General features: G+C 39.0%; 1 long non-coding RNA gene across 2 annotated transcripts in view; it reads right to left on the reverse strand.

Annotated features, from left to right (window-relative positions):
* LOC110364028 (uncharacterized) overlaps nucleotides 1-19808 on the reverse strand; it is a 31274-nt gene that overhangs the window by 9539 nt on the left and 1927 nt on the right. The gene's annotated exons all lie outside the window — the stretch shown is intronic.

The raw sequence follows: 19808 nt of genomic DNA on the forward strand, positions 1-19808 counted from the left end.
GCCATGACCATAGAAATGCCATTTGCTGCAGCCAGGGATGCGATCACACACGTTACTCTGTCCCTCACCCTGAGGGTGACAGAGCTTAATTTTACCTATATTACTCAGAAACATTGAACTTGCTTTTACCTATGTAGCAAAGTTTTTCCTCAAATGCTTGCCATTGAGAAGACACATCAAATAGGCACTTTAAGAGTGCCAACCATAAAGAACGCTGTCTTCAATTATGTGAGAAGTGGTCACTGTTTACATATAGACGATGAAATGTAACATTGAAAATCCAAAACAGCCAGCAGTTCAGTATATATAATGACCAGAAAATGATTATTTGAAAAAAACAGGTTTCTCAAAATGAAGAGAAGATCCACAAATTATATCCACATAACCAATATATCCGTAGTCAATAGGACCCTTCATATAATGAGGAACTATACACACAAGTAGAGCATGCAATATCTCTCATCTCATGGTTCATCTACCAAACCAAAAAAAACATATTTCTCACTACAGAAATACTGTCAACTACTAACAGTAAGGAAAAATGGGGCAGTAGAAGGTTGTGTTGCTTCTGGACTATATTATCGGTGACAAAAAAAGGCATTATATAGGGCTGTTACAGCTACATCCAGTATATGAAAAACGTAATGTTCAGATGAATTTAAAACTAAAACACATTCAGAACTCCACCAGGGCTGAGTATTGTTATCATTCATGTTTTCTACTTACAATACAATGTATGCATATTTCTTGTAGACAAGGCCTGGGGGAAGAGAGAATTCAAATGAGATATGCCATAGTTCGGCTGTCTGAGTCAGCCTGATTAGACTTTCATATATTCAGGAAGATTTACAAATGGATTGTGTGCCTTTATTTTGAAAACATCCTTGTCTACATGACAATCAGCAAATCCAAAAGTGCTGCCCTTTCAAGGACACTTGTCCTGAGCACAGGAAGGTGCAAAAAATATTGATGATGGAGTTCAAAATCTTTCTAGCTTCCCTAAAGGAGGAAACGAAAGATAGTCTGGAGGGTTTGAAGAACCACCACTAAATATTAAACATCTATTCTGTTGGCTTTGAAAATGGATTCAGTTATAAATATGTAACCACAACCAAAAATTCACCTTTGTGATTTTTCCTCTACCTCCCTAGCAACATTATGTGTATTCTCCTTACAATATAATTCCAAGCCTTTCTGTAGCCTTCACGTTTCCTGTAACTTTACAGCCCCTTCACATCAGCCACCACTGATAAACGTGAGGAACCTCTGTGTGGCCTCCTCTGGACCCTCTCTAACAGGTCCATGTATTCCTTGTGCTGGGGACCCCAGAGCTGGATGCAGGACTCCAGATGGGGTCTCACGAGAGCAGAGTAGAAGAGGAGAATCACCTCCCTTGACCTGCTGGCCACCTGAAAGACTGATCTAATAATATAATCCCATGAGTAAAAGCATCTCTCATGTTGTCATCTTCTTACTGACTTCTCCATGCTCATTTCTTTAGAGATGGTAGGATTAATGATCTTTTATCATTTTTTTTTTATTATAAACAGGAAGGACAACATTTCTGTCTGCTACCTAATGATCTAAATGAAGCAACACTGGCTGAATCATTACTTGGTTGAATAGACTCTAGGGAAAACTAGTATTATAGAAGGTAATCCCAGTGTTAGTCAATATAGACTGCCTCAGCTTATTGAATTATTTGGTATACTCATTCTTATAGAACTTGTTTAGAAATTGCTTATACAGAACACCCTTAGCATAAGTATAATAACTTAGGCTACGAGCTGTGAACTTTCGAACTTTCTGCCTCATTTAGCAAAACAGGGCCCAAGAATTTGTTCAAGAAAGAAGATAAAGGGGCTTTTGATCGTCAGCTATGTCACTGGAGGTAAGTAAAGGAATGGAACGGCATGTCTATAAGAAGATGAGAAACAGAAGAACATTTGGGTTATTGCCAAGGATTTATTTTTCTCCCCAACTGCAGGTGCAAAATAACAGCTGAAGAACAGGACCTAGACTAACATCTAGTCTGATCGGTAAAAGACAAACAACTACCCACAGAGATAAGAAATTGCCCACCTGACAAAAATTAAGATATTCGACAAAGAACAATGAGGCTTCAGACTCCAATTTTACAATTGACGCAAGGGGTGGGAAGCTTTGATTGTAAGGGTATAACTGTCCAGGGTTTTCTTTGCTGGGGGTCCCTCTACTGGAGGCACTCATCAAGATGCTCTGTCCTGTGCCTTGCAAATATATTATTTATTTAGGAAGAATTTCTGGAATCCATGCCTGAATCTCTGCATTGGCAAACCTAGGGAAAAGAAACTTCCTTAACATTTTGGCAGCCCAGATGGGACACGAACCCACAATCCCCAGCTTAGGAGGCTGAGGCCTTATTCCTGGTCAGCTAATGATCCAAATTGGCATTATAAAGCCAATGGGGATAGAGCCACTTGCCAAACAGCATTTCAAAATCTAGTGGAAGCAATTAGACCATGGTGGCAAGTTAGGAGTTAATTGGACTAAAGTAGAAGAATGTAGGGAGAGATTAGATGAACACCTGAGTGATTTCTGGGGATGGCTCTGACAAGCCTTATTGAAATATGTGGGAATGACCCAGCAGAATTTTAACAAAGCACTTACAATCAGTGTGTTTGTGCATCAAGTGGCCCCTGACATACAGAAATATTTCAAAGACCATATGCCTGGCTGGTAAGGGGAAAACCTGCAAAAAGTTCCGAGTGTGGCTGTGTTTGTGTGTGATGGACAGGAGGAAAGACAAACGGCTGAACTACTGAAAGCAAGCAAGCAAGCAAGCAAAAGAATGGGAGGCTAATTTACTAGTGGCAGCACTGGCAAGAGATCTGCGATTGAGAGGTGGAAGTTGAAGCCAAGGCAGAAGACCAGGTTCCAGGGTTGAACCAAAACTGTGAAAAGAGAAGTGGGAGGGAATGAGGGAAAAGAATGTTACTACTGTGGGAATTTGGGACACGTGGCAAGAGTGTCCTCTATGTCCATGAGTAATGATTACAGAAGGGAATTACCAATGTTAAGTGCTGTCCTGAACACGAAGACTCTCACAATGACTAAGAGACCCTGAAAATTGTGAAAAGACAGAAGGGTTAGGGATCTTTAACATATGGAGGACTCCTCTAGACCAAAAGAGACACATCATAGGTAAAGTAGAAGGCTATGAAGTTGAATTCCTAGTAGATATGAGAGCTACATTATCCCTTTTAAATTATACTCCAGTGGGGTCCAAAACTAAGGATAAAATTTTGATTCATGGAATTACTGGCAATGGAGAAAGACATTTAGTAAACCCCTATTTGTAACAATAGGAAATAAGAATGTAAGGTTTGTATTAACGGAAGACTCCGCAGAGTGTTTATTATGGAGAGATCTTTTACAGGCTCTGGATGTTGTAATACGTTTATTGCCTGAGGGGGTGGATCTAATAATCATGGGGATGAGTGTAATTACTGAGAGCACTAACAAAGAGTCCTACAAAGAGTTCAAAATACCAGAGATATTAAAATCAGTGCCTGCAAAGTTAAGGAGCAAAACCAGTACAGATGTAGGGCTATTAGTCTCAGCTCAGCCTGTAATCACAAAAAAAAAGGGAAACATAGACTGCCTTAGCTTATTGAATTATTTGGTATGCCGCTTCTTATAGAACTTACAGAGCACTCAGCTCGGAGCACCCAGCTCGAGCTGCTCTATGCCGCCCCTTGAAAATAAATTATTTATTTAAGAAGAATTTCTGGAAACCGTGCCTGAGTCTCTGCACTGGGAAACCTAGGGAAAAGGAACGTCCTGACCACTGGTAATACGTATCTTCTGCATCAGCAACAAACTTCCTTTATAAAGTCCTGTTTTAACCTCCTTGCCTCCTCAGCTTGAAAGAAGCACAAACAGATAATTATGCTACTTGTTGGGATGACAGAGGACAGTGATTTTGCAAACTACGAAATCCCACTATTGAGTCATTAAACGGTTAGCACAAATAAATACAAAAATATTTTTTTTCTTTGCCATTGATTTAGAAACACCTTGTTAACGTCCCTTTCAGCTTTCCCCCCACCCCATCTCAAAAAAAAACTCCTTAAAATCTCACCTATCAGCTATATTTGAAGACAATACATAAACACAGACAATCTGAGACCAAATTCAGCTCACAGTGATATCAAGCAGATTTTTTCCACCACCTTTTTATCAGTGACTTCATTTAAAGGAGCATTGGGTACTACTGGCAAGTTCCTCAACTATAAATAAGGAGCATTTAGAACAATGAATACTGGATGGCTGTGGGAACACACTCTCTCTTCAGTTTAAGATAAGATTTACCCCTAAATATGTGTGAAGTTGCTCTTTGTTAAGTGTTATAAAGACAAAATTATTTATGTTATTTCTAAAGAGACAGATTTTTCCTTGCTCTCTTAGAGAAAAAAAACAGGATTTTTGAAAAAAAATGGACTTCCAATCCCACAGGTGATAGCTTTTCTATTCTTTAAGATGTAGGTAAACTATTACAGAGATCATATGGGTATCCCAAGCACATGTAGAGATTTAAAAAAAACCACAAACAGCCAGCATGTATCTTCAGTACCATGACAACTAGAGAGTGTTCTAAAAGTTTAATATCTTCCTAAAGTTAATGTATATTACAATTCCTCTTGCTTTATTAATTTATTTTGTCTGATCTTCTATCTATCCATTGATATCACAGTATATCATCCTACAAAACAGGACTACATCTTGATAATGATGCCTACAGGAGCTGATTTTGCAAGCATGGATAAAAATGTTTCAAAACATCTTCCACACTTTGAAAATTATTAGAAAATATTTCCATTATAAACTTATAAATAAAATTTGTTTGCTTAAAAAAAAGGACATACCAAGGTCTGATAAAAGAAATTTTATTTCCCCCATTTGGAAACTAAGAGACTTGCTGAAAAAGGACAAAATCAAAGGCATTATCCATTAAAAACAAATTCAGGGAGGTTATATATAGTGCGGCACATTTACATTTACTGAAATTTCTGCATTTATGCAGGCATATCACAAAACAAGTTAATAGCACAAATGTACATTTTTCAGATGCATGGAGATCTTTGCATTCAGTCAAAATGCACATTAAAAAAACTATTCTGAAGTGCAAAGCAGTGGCCCAGATCCCTCCCCTTGTGTCTGTGTGAAAAACAGAATTATCTATCACCTCATTTAGAAAAGCCAAGTACTTAAAAGCAAGAAAATGAGTATTTAAGGACCCTATAAATCTTAGGCTGCCTAAATCATAGATGCACTATTATTTCTAGGTATAAAGAAATGTCTATTTTATCATAACAAAACAGCCTTAGCTACAGAATTCAGAATAAACATTATTTTCTGTGCAAACATAGCATGAAAAGGGCTGCAAAAAGAGAAGCATGAAAGTATACAATAGGAAACACTGTTTGGCCTCAAAAATAAGACGAATGTAAATAATTGTACTATAAAACAGAATCGAAGACTGTTTGTCTTGGATAGCAGGTGAGGTATTATGGTTGAGAAACAGTACATATAAATATTTTATCACATATTTCTTGACAGTTAGAGGTGTTTTTATCAGCTGAAAGGACATGTCCATACCAGTCTGCCTACATGGCGTACTGCATATCTATAAAACAGCAGACACTATCCACAAAAGCATATGCCTCCCAGTGTCCTCCATCCCACCTTCAAGCTCACTGTCTCGCAGAAAACAGCTGTCATGCATCATAACGCAGTTACTGTGTACTATGACTACCCTACATTTCTGTTCAAAAATAAAAAGTTTTGTAGTTTCCCAGCAATTTTAGATCGATTTCCAACAGGAACCCACTTCACTCAGCACACAGGTAGGTGATTGATAGCCGTGTGACACTTTGCTTTTTCCTCATCCAATGAGAGACTTACTGCATGCTATTAAAATCTTGCTCTAAAAATTAAAATAATTACTTTTCTCCTTGCCTTTTTTTTTTTTAACCCCTTAAGATGTTTTAGAAAAAGTGTCCCTGGTTGTTTCTTGAGTCATGAGTTTACTGATACAAATACCTAGCAGGTACAAAGATTGTTGCTGGTGGCACCTGAAGAGCTGAAATCAGACAAATCCACTGATTTTCAATGTTAAGTTGAGGCATGGCTCCCAAAAGAGAAGGCAACACCAGCACAGGGTACCGCTTGTGGAACATGTTTCCTAGTGGCTAGTGTTGAGCTGGGCAGTCTGCCTTCTCCATCTTCCTACTAGTTTTCGATTTTTAGGGACCAATTGCAGTTTCTGTCAATCTGAAGTCTTGCTAAAGCATAACACTTACCAGAGAATTTTATGTATGAAGAATGCTGTGGCTTTAAATCCATTTGAAAGCCGGAAAATCTTAAAGTACAGATTTTTTACAAGCGATCTATCACTAATAGCGTGTTTGTCATTTTTGTATCTTCAGATCATGGTTTACGATTTGCAGATGTCTCAAGCACTCATGGCTGTAAATTAAATCAACTGTCGCTGTGCCTAAATATATGAAGTACTGAATAATACTAACTGCTGTAAAACAAACAAAAAAACAACAAAAAGAAAAACATGCTAAAGGATGCCTTTCTTAGCAAACCATTTTTCTTCCTCTCCCTTCCAGGTCCATGTTTCTCAAATCATCAGCAAAACAGGTTGTTAGACAACATTTAACAGGCTACAGCAAAACACAAATGACGTGACACCGATGTACGTTGGGTGATAGGCCAAATTGTGCAATGAAAATATGAAAATATATTGCTTCTAAGTGCAATGTGCCTCATAAGCGTGAGTCTTGCATATCTGCCGCACAAACTATTCAGAAACCCAGATATTCCACCATGGATAAATCAAAAGCAGACTGCATGTTAATGCAAAGACCATTTATGACACCCATCATTACCCAGAACCTTCAAGTAATCCAGAAAAAATGTTATCTCGAGCCTCCTCAAACTTCCAAATCTTTCACTGATTCTTTCAGTGACTTCTCCCCGGCCCCCATTTTTTAATCTATTTTTTATTTATTACCCCTGTAATAAGTGAGTCTTAAGAGTAATTGGTTTGATTCCAGCTCCGGGAGCTGATCCTCTTGACAGGTTAAGTAGGTTACTGTGAGGAAAAACTGTTCTTCTAGGACAACAGACAAAATATTGACTATCATGCTGAAAATCAGTTTTAAGGCACAGAGATATCCATAGACACCTTACTAAATACATGTTGTTGCTTCCGCAGGGCAGAGTTAAATGAGGACAAAAATAAACATTCATTTGTAAAAAGCTTGACAGCTCTTTTTTTTAAAGCTTGTTACATTCTCTCAAACTATTTCTCCTTGCTGTCACAGCTTTGGAAGAGGTTTTCCTTAATACGGACTGAAAATCCCAAATTCATTTCTTAGATACACCTTAAGCTCAGTAATTCACTTTCTCTCTCTATGACTTTGCTCAATAGATTATTACTCTTTAATAATCTATTAAAACTAAAAATACAGTTCCTTAGGGAAAATACCATCATGTCTACCTCTTCTTTTTTATCTGGGAGGAAAAAAAAAAGTCAAGAAAAACATCAGAAACAATTATTTATATAACTGACTTGGTGTTTTAACTTGTCACTACTCAGTTCCCCTGGACTAAATGGTATTTTGAATTAGTACAATGATAAGATACAATAACTTTTGAGTTTTATTACATTTTGAAAGCTGCATGGGTTTTTGTGATGGTTGTCAATAGTGCACGAACACTCTGGAGTGGAAAGCAGACTGTAACCAGCTTGTTAAAAGTCCCCAGAAACAGGTAATGGGAAAAGACCCCAGAAATAGGTCTTCCCCCTAGAAGACCCCAAAACTGTAATGACCACAGCAGATGGTAGGCACCACATTCTGGCTTTTATTTCCCCTTACTCTCCCCCTTACCTTGGGAGAGACAGAGATCCAAGTCAAGCAAAAAAAAAGCCACAAAATCTGTAGATGCTGAAAGTGTTTACAGGCATATGAGCTCTATAGTGGAACAGAGGGAGAGAGAGCACGTGCCTCCTTCTTAAACAGATCGAGCAAGCCTGTTCTCTCACAGAAGAGAGTCTATAGAAAGCAGCAGAAGGACCATAAAATGCTTTCTGACAACGTTAGGAGAAGAGTTATGGTTTCTATTATGTCAAATTCTAGATACTTATCTTGAAACCTGTTGCGAAAGGCTGTAACAGAGAGACTAGAGTCAGTGTTCAGTTTTGAGATGAGGACACATAAATCTAGGTGTCTACGTGCAGGTGATTACACATGCATTTGTCTATAAGGTTGCATTACAATCAAATGGAGATGCAGTCAATATTACCTAGTGGTATCCAGAAACCCATTGAGCTGACCAGTCATAAGGCATCCACTTTAGAGTAATCAAAGTCAGTCTCTGAGCTCTACTGACTAAATTACATGGTCAATGAGAACTTACGATTGGCAAGAGCTTATGCACCTAGAGCACTAGGGAAGGCCCAGACCATTAATTATTGAGAGCATTAATCACATCTACAACAATAAAAGAGAAATTCCAACCATGAAGGAAATTATTTCCTCTGGCTCCAGCCACTTCAGCAAGTGGCACCAGTCATTTTCACAGATCTGTTCATCACCACATGAATTAGGTTTATAACCAAGTGGAACATCTATGGCATGGGATGGAGCAAAGTGATCCTCATCTTGCTGAGCAAAGCAGAAGACAGAACAACTTCATACTACCAGAGAGGCCTCCACATTTATCCCATGTGGACTAGATAAGAAGAGCAGGGAAATGCAACAGATTATGCTTGGACCTCTCCAACTGATCAATATTCATATGTGCCCCACAGTCTAAAGAGCTTTTGAAGAAGCTTACTGGGGAGAAATATGCTTGTTGGGGAATTCGAGAGCGTACATCTTCCTCCGACCTTTCATCATGCAGGGAACACAGAAGTAATATAGCTAGCTGGCTGTGAGCCTGGGTTCACCAGGAATCTTGCTAGGGAAAGACGAGTTGGTAGCAAGGAACAATGGTGCAAAAGATGAAAGACTGAAAGAAGAAAAGAGGCTGTCAGACTGTTTGGTGACTATGTTGAATGCTTAGAGTTCTGGAAAACACAGGACGGGGAAGGTACAAGCCAAATGTGCTTACTAAGGGTGTGAGACTGATAACTGAGTCCCTTCAGGTGCCAAAGTGCTAAAACATCCCTAAGCCCTCTATAGAGGGCTTCAGTGATTTAGAATAGTACCTAAAATACAAATATACAATTTAACAGTGGTATCATTAAGTGGTTGAAGATCAGGAAGTTTTAGAAAATGTATGGAATGCTTAGAAAGCTATGCACCAGCAACAGCTTTGGCATAGAGTTTCAGGAGGTCAGCCTTACAGACTGTTGTAGCCCAAGCAAGCTAGGAAAGGAATGGCTAAGGAAAAGCAGGGCTAGGAACAGGACTTAGCCATGTTACATAAAATTAAAAAGTCATCTTGACAGATATTCACAGGGAAATGGACTGACAAAAGGAATCAATGCCATTCTCTCTCCCCAGAGTTTTGTGAGCCTACCCAAATACACACCCAGCATCCTGGAAGCAAGGACATATTTAATGAAAACCACCAACAATTCAACAACTGCTGAACTAATTGCAAAGTATTTGAGGCTTCTGGAAGTTTGGCCCATGACAGCTAAGATATTTTTATGCATTGAGAAGTCTACTCTTGATTTAGCATGTCTTTACCTAAATAAATATACAAAGCCTGTTTAATGGTGAGCTTGCGGTCACTTCACAAAAACCTTTAGAAGTGTTGTGGTTAGGAACTGGGACACAACAAAAGTCATACAAACAGGTGAAGATTCATAATAAAACGTGCACTTGCCTTGTTGTCCACCAGGTAAAATCACCAGCTATCCAGAGTTCTTCATGTCCAGTGGCTTGAGTCTTTTTGGCTCGGAACTGGCAACAAATGCTGCCTAGCAAATGGGGTTTTCTGTTGATTTTCCCCCAGCTTCCATCAGTCAATAGCAGATGGAATTTAATTCTTCTAACAATGACTATAGGCTTAGAATAACAACTCTTACATTTCCAACAGAGATGATGGAAAGCAACAACAACAATAAAAAAATCCCCCCCGAACATTCTGGCCATCTGGACACTGAAAGGCAGAAATAATGCTTCTCTACAGCAAAGCTCTTGTAACATACCCACAGTCTCACTGTGGGTAGAATTAGGCACTGTATTTCTACAAACTATTGTATGTAGGTAATAACATAAATTGATATTCATAAAGCAATGGTTTTCTATAAATATAGAAAATGCTAATAAACCTGATGGTTTCCTAAAAGTTTATGGAGATGCAGCCAAAATTATTACATCTGTTTGTAAAATGAGAAAAAAGCTTACATGTGAAAAATAGCTCAAGTAATTAGTATTTTTTAAATTAAGACAGTTACTGCTGCAAAGATCTGCAAACTTGGTACAAACTAATCTTTTGTTTGAAGTCTGGTAGAGCAGCATTTACATTGCAGTCAGAGAAGGAGAAAAATTGACAGTCTTGACCTACTTTGCAGCTGGGACTGAGCAGAAGAGTGCTGTAAGCACTTTCGGATTGCCGAGGTCTGTTACTATGACAAAATATTCCACTCCTTCAGAACATGACTCACCTTAATACTGGTATGTTTGCAAATATTAATTAGGGCTAATGACCCCACTTTGAAGTAAGTAATTATTATTACAATGATGATAAGGTAGATTTCTAATAGCATACAAAAGAATCTTGAAAACGGCATCAAAGAAATCTCTTTTCACAGACATTTTTCTAACTGAGGTAGCAGAAACCAAACTGAACAGATATACCCCTGATTTCAAATTTTGACTTTGAACTAGTCAACTGTGTCTTCTTTGGACAAATCCATTGTATAGAATTAAGTGATTGTACATTAACTGAGGAATAATTTATCGAAATTTGCCTCCCAACCCCAGCCCCCAGGGAAGAGTGCAGAGAAATTCGACCTTTTTATTTTCCCAAGTTTTTAAGGTAATTATTAAAACACACCAAAAATATGAATGGAAACATTTAATTTTATTTTGGACAGAGTATGTCAACTGGTTCTCAATTGTTTGCAATTTTTGCCTGTCTTCACCAAAAAAACCCAATACAATTGTTTCCAGTTAGCATGAAATTTTAATTTTTAGAATATTTTAGGGAAGGAACTATTAATAATTCACATAGCTCCTCTGCTGGACTGACCCCCTTCAAGATGTTGTAGAGCTCTGCCTCCTCGGGGAAATGGGTGTTATGTCTTCCAGAGCTCTTTGATGCACAATGATGAACATGCCTGATGCACCATCCCTTAGAAACACATATAAATGTGATAACTAGCATAGACAGCTATCTTCAGTACTTGGTAGCACTGGCTGAGCACAACAAATTCAAAATAGTTTATAGCAGGGACAATCCTATTAGGAGACTACAGGAATGACAGCTGCACTCATTCCCTCCAAGACTATTGTAAAAATGGTGAGTTCTCATACACTCTCAAGCATCTTCCTACCTGGGGAGAACAGCCCTGTTTAAGACACCTTGATTTTAGCAGAAATGGGGGTGGAGGACGGGGGGGTGGGGAGAAAGGAAGAAAACAGAGAAAAGAGATTTCAGGCCTAAATTAATAAGCAATCGAGATTAGCAACTGGAGTCAACACAACTTACAGACCACAAGAAGAAATTTTCCTATTTCTTAGCCATATTAATGGAAAAGGTTTGGGTATTCTTGTATAAGTACAGTTTATTTCAAATGTAAACATTCTTTTTCTAAGAATTATATTTCATTCTCATTCTTTTAATCAACTTCCAAATTTTTAAGTCAGTCAATATTCTGAAATGGAGCTTTCGTAAAAGATCTCTCACATGACCTCTGTGATTTCTGTTATTTAGGAGCAGTATAAACTCCATTTCATTTCCGCTCATATTCTTTCTCACTAAGGAACACGAGACAACATGGTATTCTGAGGGGCTAATTAAGAGATTGGTGGTGACATTTTAGCAAATCCAATTCCCTGCTGGGAGATATTCCTCTAATTCCTGCCTTCATAATTTTTGGACTAGAAAGAAACAGTCAAGAAAACAAAGCCTTTTCATAAATAGTTATTTTGAGGAACTTGAGGGTTTTAACAGGTGATTGGGTAAACACTGCAAAAGCAAGTCAATGACAAGAAGAAAACCTGTGACAACACTCTAACCCTGCATCAACACTGAGTTTGTTACTTGCCAACAGACATGCAGGTGCTAACGCCTGTATTATCACACAGTGCTGAATATTTTCTAATAATCAAGTCTTTTGCATGGTGCAGATCAGTTCTTACACAACATAACAGGCACATACTTGCTAGGAATTCCTCAGAAACCTTCCAGGCAACAATGTTCAACCATACAAGCATAAAAAAACAGAATGAGGAAATGCCTAAAATCCAGCTAAGTGGCCTCAGAAAACTCCTTATTGAAAGAACATTTTCTAAATGGACCTTTTCTTAAGTGCCATGAGTGTGTTAGTTAAAACGAACAAGAGTTGACAGGTAAAGCAATTTTTAAAGCTACACTTCTGGAATAATCAAATGTGTAAACACTGGGAAAAATGTTTATCCACATTAATAAAAAGTAGATTTTTTAAAAAATAAGATATTTTTTCATATCCTATTTATTACATTTCAGTAAGATATCTGTATTCAACTTCTTGGCATTTTTTTTCAGCAAACTACACCTGAAATGCCTCACCCTTGGTAAAAACAGATGATCTGTCAAAGCCTCAGACCTTCAATGGACCTGGTATGGTGGGTGATGCAATCATGCGGGCAGTGACCTTTTCAATTTAAATCGAATGTGTCTTGCGAGGGCAGCACTGGATTCATCTTTCAGTTCCTCTTTACGTGTTCTCTGCCCCCTACTGAGACAAAATTACAATCTTTATTTTCAGCATTCGTGCTGGAGACAGAGTTGGATGCAAACCCCGGTCTCTTGGTGACTTTCTTCTTGTCTCATGCAGTTATTTCTGATGATTATTTTTGCTGCTGGAACAAGACACTTAGCATTTTCTAGAATGGGACTTCATACAGCTTTAGTGCAGTTGCAAACCAGAAGCTTGGTTTAGCCTGGTTGAACAAAGGGCTTAACTGCAAGCTTTGGCGTGAATCCATGTTTCTCTAGTGTACATTTGGAGTCAGTGTTTTAACTGGAGCCAGTCTGAATGTTTCCCAAACAAACTCTCTGGGGAGCTTCTCCTGCATCACTGAGGCTGTATCTGCCTATTCGTGTTTTTTGATTACTTAGTTCAAACACTAAGCCAGAATTTCTCCCATGCCAAAACCTGCTAAGGGAGAGTTACCGTTCCCCAAGCCTGTGGTGCACATGCAAGTCACAGGGTTGCTCTGGCTCGTGCCAGCTGGCAGAGGGACCCAGTGGGACAGCTGGCACCCCCCAAACACCCCTTCTGTCTGTGCACCGGGAGACTGGAGCCCACTCCCACCTGCCAGAGAGCCGTCAGATGAAAACTCTTAGCAGCAGTGGCCGTTTGCCCCAGATGGGCTATGCTGGAGGTCGACTCTGATCTCAAACTGTTGCAGTAATGACAGGGAAGGATTTTGAAGCTGTTCTAAGAGGATATGCTTGATTACAAGAGAATTCCATGGACTTATGTATTGCAAACATTGCTGTTGCCTGATGCTAATGTTAAAATTCAGCTCCTTAAGGCAGCAGAAAGTATTTTCATTTACTGTACTTTGGATTCCCGTGCTTGAAAATAATTAGTCATTACAAAAGCACAGGAGTGATCTCTGGCCTGCACCCAACCAGGATGATACTGGTGTCTTTCACTGTTCGGGGGGGAGTCTTGGGCCAGTTTTACAAACTGATACACAAGTCAGTGTTCCCATGAAAATCAAATGGCTTAATTTGCTACATAAAAGATTGCAAGGTCATTGATACACTTATCTCTTTTCTCAAAAGTGTATTATCTCTCAAATCCAGCCTACTTATACTAAGTTTTAACAAGATTATAGTACACAGCTGTAAGACTAAACAAGCTGTGATCAAACTCAGTAAGCTTATTTAGTTTTATTCTTTACTTCCCTGGAAAAGCATATATGCACACGTGGTGCTAGGGCCTAAAAAGCATACTGCCGATACCAGTGGTTTGGTTTGTTGTTGTTTTTTTTTTTTTTAAAAAAAAGAGGATTAAGTACTTAGACTTTTTATTTGTATTTAAAAGTTTAAGTTAACTCTATACATATGTATAGATAGTTTACAGTGAGGTCTGACCGTAGCAATGATTTTAGCAACCATTTATCTGGATATGGTAGACTATGTGGACTACAAATACAGAGCTTGCTTCATTTCAGGGTCTCTTAAAATCAGACCTGAGCCTCTTAACACCCCTGCCTCTGAACGGGCCTACTGAGTTTAAGACTGTTCACACATGCTAGCACTGCAGTTCAACACCTAAATGTAGTGCTACTGAATCTAATTAAAGCTGCATTACACATCACATGGTAATATTTCAAGGTACAATACAAGAAAGCACTCTGGGAAGAACATGGTATATAACTGTCATGAGCTGTGACAACACTGGAGTTACATAAAGCAGAGAAGACTCAATTTACACTAAAAGTCATTTAGAAACAGATAGCTTTGCATTTTATGTAATTGTCTACCATACTGTACTACAAGGTGAGCATATATATCAGGCAAAATGAATTCGTAAAAGAATGTTTAAAAGTTGACTAACTAGAGGCATCAAGCGTCTTGTTTTGGGCCAGGCCACTATCTTGGTCAGTTTTTAAGTGCTCAAGGGATCAGAAGTTGGGATCCAGCAAGAGACTTGCACAAAACCATTGCTGAAAATTTAGTCAAAATGACTGATTTACAGGAATAGAAACACAGAAATTTATACAACTATACCAAAATATCAGATCTTCTTTTCCTAGTTACTTCAGTTCAAATTTGTGCTACAATCTTTAAGACACAGAAGTTTAGTAAAGGATAACTTCAACTTGTAGCATAACTTGTGAGAAAACGGCATCCTATATAGCACCGTATTAACTGCATGGAAAAGCTGCCCTAAAGAGTATGCACAGCAGAGAATATTCCTCTTGTGAATACTCCTACATGTGTTTATTATGCAGACACGAGTACTTCTTCTGTTTGGATTCCAGTGTGCTGGATGCTGTACAAAACTAAGAAAAAACATTGTCTATCCTACAAACTTTATAAATGGATAATGCATATATCTCTTTGAGCACTGTGAATGTCACTGTGAGACTGCACATGTAAATAAGCTGTACAGGTCCCTGACTCAGAGAACACAGAGTACAGAAAGAAAATTAACAGAAGCGAGTAGGAAGACAATAAAGCTACTGTTTGCATAAATCACATCACGGTTGTCCTTAGAAATTTGTTATTTTGTTCCTACAGAATTTCTTATGTCAACTTCTAATTTCTCTGGCTATAAATAAAGTCTGTTACTACTTACTCAACCCTTCAATTGCCATAAAGGAGGTTTTACTATTGTTGTAACAACCTCCTATGTATTGGAGAACAAATAATCCTTTACTCCCCAGACCTTCACTTTTTTCATTAAACGGACGATTATTTTGACTTTGCTTCACCAGTCATCTGTTCTTCAGCGTTATAATATTTTATGAACACATAGATATTTTGCATCCATCTGAAAGCTTAGTGCCCAAACCTGGACAAACTATTTCACCTGAGGGCTTGTAATTATTTGACATTACTCATGAGTAAACTTCCAAGCCTTTATTCCTCTCAGAACATTGTAAAACAGTGCTTGTGGTCTGCTATAAGCCCCTAGGTGTTGTCCCAAAAGCCGGGTTCTTTACCCAGTGTGCAAGCAGCCAAATATACACACAGAGTCGAGATATCATTTTATTATGAAGTTGCGCAATGTCAGGTGCTAGGTGGTAAAACCACAAAACAAGCACACCTTCTTTGCAGTATTTACATCATTTATACTTTCGATTTTGGTTAGTACTTCCTCACATTTCCACACCCCTTTCCAGGATTAGTTAGTAATTTACATGTGGTTACACAATCATTTTCTTATACTGTGCATGTGCATGGGCTAGGGTCTTCACCTGGACACGTGTCTTTTAGGCTGCAGGCCTGATTTTTGGTATTACAATGAGCAAAGTTCATCCAAAGGACACCCTATCTAACAGTCTCAAGATTTAAGTTAAACAAACTTAACTAATTATGCGTGTTCCGGGATGTTCAAACTGCAAGGACAGCAGCTCCTGATAAAGAGTTCCTCAAATCACTCTTATCTTTGTTTAAGGGGCAGAGTGACCTGGTACTGGTCCACTGCTTGCATATGTTTAGCTTAGTAATTGCTGACAAGGATGCATATTGCCTACACATCCTTAGGTCACTAATTGCTGACAGGACACATTTTTTTAATTGGTACCAACTACACAGACCTCCCCAGCTTGCTTCTGTTGTACCAGTTATTCCACAGTTTGCATTTGTGGAGGGTCAGTTCCTTTTATTTTTTATACACTTTTCACTTTCTTTCTGGAATTTATGAAGTCACATGCTCATTCTTACAATTTTTTTCAGCTGCATCAGCTAAGTCACTATGTTCCATCAGGAGAGATTTCCACTGGCCAGTTGCACGTCATCTGAACAACTTATTTCTAAGTACACAACACCGACTGACTGTAGTCTTTCACTAAGTTGAATCTCTGGTTTGTATTATAGGATGACATAAAAGTAAGATCATACTATTCTACTGTGACCACCATAAAGACCTCAAGAAAATGCTTTTAAAAACTTTATTTTTAACTAAATTCCTTTAGACTGTGTTTTGCACCGTTGTCTTTTTAGTCACTTCTATGCTTGCCTTTGATACCCAACCAGAAATGCGAGTCTTCCGCATGGCAGGCACTGCTCAAACACAGAATACTAACATTACAGAGCTTTGCAAGCAGTGTGCTTCAGAAGAGTACAGGATGGCGAAATGGTGTATAAAACAAACAAATAGTGTAAAAGCATAATGGAAGTATGAGGAGGGAGACAACAAGGCAATTGGGGAAAAAAAAAAAAAGTCAGTAATGATTTTTGGGGGTGGGGCATGGCACAGAAAAAAGTAAAGGAAACTGAGGTGAAGAGAATATGAAAGAAGAAATGGGGAAAAAACGTGACCTGGTGAAGACACAGAAACACAGAATGGTAGGGTTGGTAGGGCGCGGAATGACCTTACAACCCCTTGAGGTTATAAAGAAGGTATGTATTTATTTACAACGTCGGACACACGGGGAATCATTTCACCTAATACGTGTGTAAAATTACAGTAGCTGTGAGCTTGGTTAAATGTAGTGAAGTGTTACATAATCATGAAAGTTTTAGGAACACCTATACATACTCATAACCTGTCCCCGAGAAGGCAGTTCTTGTTACAATGAATTCCGGGAGACCATTTCCTTAGTCTCCACCTCTGTCTCCTCCTGGTTGCAGCTGCGCAGTGATTGTGAACCCGGGTCCTCTTTCTCTGTACACAGTCTCCTTTGCTTCAGTGTGATGAGTTGGTTAGGACTCAGACCGCTGAGCTGGTTAAAACTGGCGTATCTCCTGTCCTGTGCCCAAGTTTCTGTAATCTAGTTCACCCAAGGATGCATCAAGGATGCACCCAAGGATTATTATTTTTGCAGGGCATCAGTGAAGTCCTGTTTCTCGTACAATAAGTTGCGCAGAGTTAAGCAAGGCTAGGCAATAGTGATGTGGGTTAAAGGGTTAGGTCTCTAAGTGTCTTTAGTCATGTGGGGTAGGGTTAGTTCTTTAAGTGTCAAGTGTTAGTTTTTTAAGTGTTAATTAGTTAATTGTCAATTCCCTGTATCATTGGAAGGGACCTCTGGAGATCATCTAGTCCAACCCACCTGCTAAAGCAGGTTCACCCAGAGCAGATCACACGGGAATGCGTCCAGGTGGGTCTTAAATGCCTCCAGAGAAAGAGACTCCACAGCCTCTCTGGGCAGCCTGTTCCAGTGCTCTGGCACCCTCAGAGTAAAGAAGTTGTTGGGCACCACTGAAACAAGTCTGGTCCCATTCTCTTGACACCCATCCTTGAGATATTTATAAAAATTTATGAGATCCCCTCTCAGCCTTCTCCAGGCTGAACATACCCAGCTCTCTCAGTCTTTCCTCATAAGAAAGATGCTCCAGACCTCTGCAGCCCTCCACTAGACAGCCTCCAATAGGACAGGAGAGATAGTCTAGTTAGAACCGCAGAATTCTCTGAATGCATAGAGCTCTTTTCTTTCTTATTTCTGCAGCCATTCCTGCCTGATGGAGTCTGCAGAAGTACAACTTGGCTTCACTGACCACTTTACTGTCTCTCTACATAGTTTCATTCTCCTCTCAGCATTTTTGAACACAGAAAACACAAAATACCTGGTAAACAGTACAGACCTCACCCACAACCATCTTTCTTGTTTTGTGCTACAAAGCATCCACACAGCTACTAGGAAGCACAATTAAAATATATATTCATTGGGAGTGATCAGAATTACCCATCTGATGCAGACCTCATTAGGAGAACATGGCTCATTTCTGCATTTTTATGCAAATCCTGCTTGATTAGGGTTATCTACTCATTGTGGTACCTGCTATCTGCCTGGCCTTAAAGAACTTTTGTGCAGACTGTAAGGATGCTGGGAGTGGTACAACTAGAGCAGCCATTAACAGCTCCCTGCAACCGCAGAGGTCAGGCAGTGGCTGAGAACGATCTGAGCACAACGGTAGTTACAGCCAGAGCAAAAGGAGTTCTTACGGCATTGCAAAGGGAACGAGTGGAAAGCAAGCAAGAACTCCCAGCACCAAGGCAGTCTTTAAAAATTACAGAAGGAAAAAAGCTCACTAAGCAGGAACTTAAGGGAGTTGCCTGCAGAAGGAAACAACTTCGGGGTTTTGGGGCTAAACAAGCCAAACCCCATGAAATTCAGGGAGAAACCTCCACAGCTTAGAGAGAAAAGTCCAGGAACATGGATCTGAACATCTGGAAGTCTTCTGGTGTGATCGGACAATAGGGTCACAGTGTTTTTTACTAACAGGCTTGCACTTCGTTTGTGCTAACAGAACCAAACTGCAACTATGTTAGAAATTATCTTTAAAGACTTCATCTCTGTTATTGCAATTATGAAGGGGCAAACTACAATGCACCCAAGCCCTGGGAAAGGATAACCTTTAACTGTTAGAAGCCTGCAGAGGAGCGAGTGAAGGTGGGATATTTTGCACAGGTAATAGGGATAGTTCAGGGATTTTATTTTTTAAGCAAAAGAGTAGAACTTTTCAAAAGGGCTACCAGATAGACAATGCAACAAAAAGATGTTGAAGTTTGTGTTCCTATATTAAAGGGAATGTTAAAAACACATGGAGTCATTGATAGGATCTAAACATAAATTGGATCTAAACCAGCTGAGTGCCAATTAAAAAAAAAAAAATTAATAGCATGGTCCTATTTTTGACACTAAGTGATACTTGGAACACATTTAATTTCAAATTCAAGGCATTAACACTGGTTTATGACATCATTATGCAGTGACACACATTTTTAAATACTGTATCTGAAAGCCCAGGAGGGCAGGTAAAATGAGCTTTCTAAATTATTACCTGACAAACATCTGACATATTTGTACATTATAAAGACCAAAACCATGTGGTGAAAATACATTGTCTGAAGGTTAAAACTAGGGTAACACAACCTGGGGGTAAGTCTATGCCTCAGGAGTCTTAGG

Source organism: Columba livia, chromosome 1 (assembly GCF_036013475.1).
Source record: "Columba livia isolate bColLiv1 breed racing homer chromosome 1, bColLiv1.pat.W.v2, whole genome shotgun sequence".
NCBI classification, from domain to species: domain Eukaryota; kingdom Metazoa; phylum Chordata; class Aves; order Columbiformes; family Columbidae; genus Columba; species Columba livia.